The following is an 802-nucleotide window of genomic DNA, read 5'->3' on the forward strand; positions in this document are numbered from 1 at the left end:
AATTCAAGAGCGTGGCATGTAAGAACTATCAGTGAACCTTCATATAAGCCCACCTTGTTGTAACTGCTGATTGTTGCTACGTTTGTCATGTCTTTCTCTCTGGTCAGCGTCTGCCAAAAATGTCTCCTTTAAAGATGATCTGGAAAAAATGTAAGTGGATTTGAGCCCTTATTAGTACCTCAGAAATTAGGAGCATTTAAAGGGACTGCAACCAATAGAGACTTTAAAGGTGTCCGGCAGGAAGCCTGCGTGCGGCTCGGGCTTGCTGCCCTGAGCAGGTGCTGGAGGGGGCATGAATCTGGGTTGCAAGGAAGTGTTCAGCACAGAAGCTGGGGTGGAGAACCACCTGGCCCTCCCTGGCTTCCGGAGAGGCGGGTCTGCGAACAAAACCACCTCCACACAGGAGACTCGGGGACGAGCGGACCCACCCCACGCCCCCCCCAGAATTAGCTGTTCCTGAGCAGCATCAGCGTCTGTCCTGGGTAGGGGTAGGGTGGGGTTAGGGGTCAAGGGTTGAGGTTAGGGGTTAGAGTTGGAGGGTAGGGTTTAGAGTTAGGGGATCGGTGGTCAGGGTTAGAGGTTAAGGGGGTAGGGTTAGGGGTTGGAGTGGGGTTAGGGGGTAGGGTTTAGGGGTAGAGGTTAGGGTCAGGGGGTCAGGGTTGGGGTTAGGGGTAGGGTTGGGGTTGGGGTCGGGGTTAGGGTTAGGGTTTAGGGTTTACGGTAAAGGTTGGGGGTTAGGGTAGGGGTTAGGGTTAGGGTTGGGTGAAGGTTTAGGGGTTAGGGTTGGGGTAGGGGTAGGGTC

The sequence above is a fragment of the Terrapene carolina genome, unplaced genomic scaffold (assembly GCF_002925995.2).
Source record: "Terrapene carolina triunguis isolate 2854851 unplaced genomic scaffold, T_m_triunguis-2.0 Scaffold30105, whole genome shotgun sequence".
Taxonomy (NCBI): Eukaryota; Metazoa; Chordata; order Testudines; family Emydidae; genus Terrapene; species Terrapene triunguis.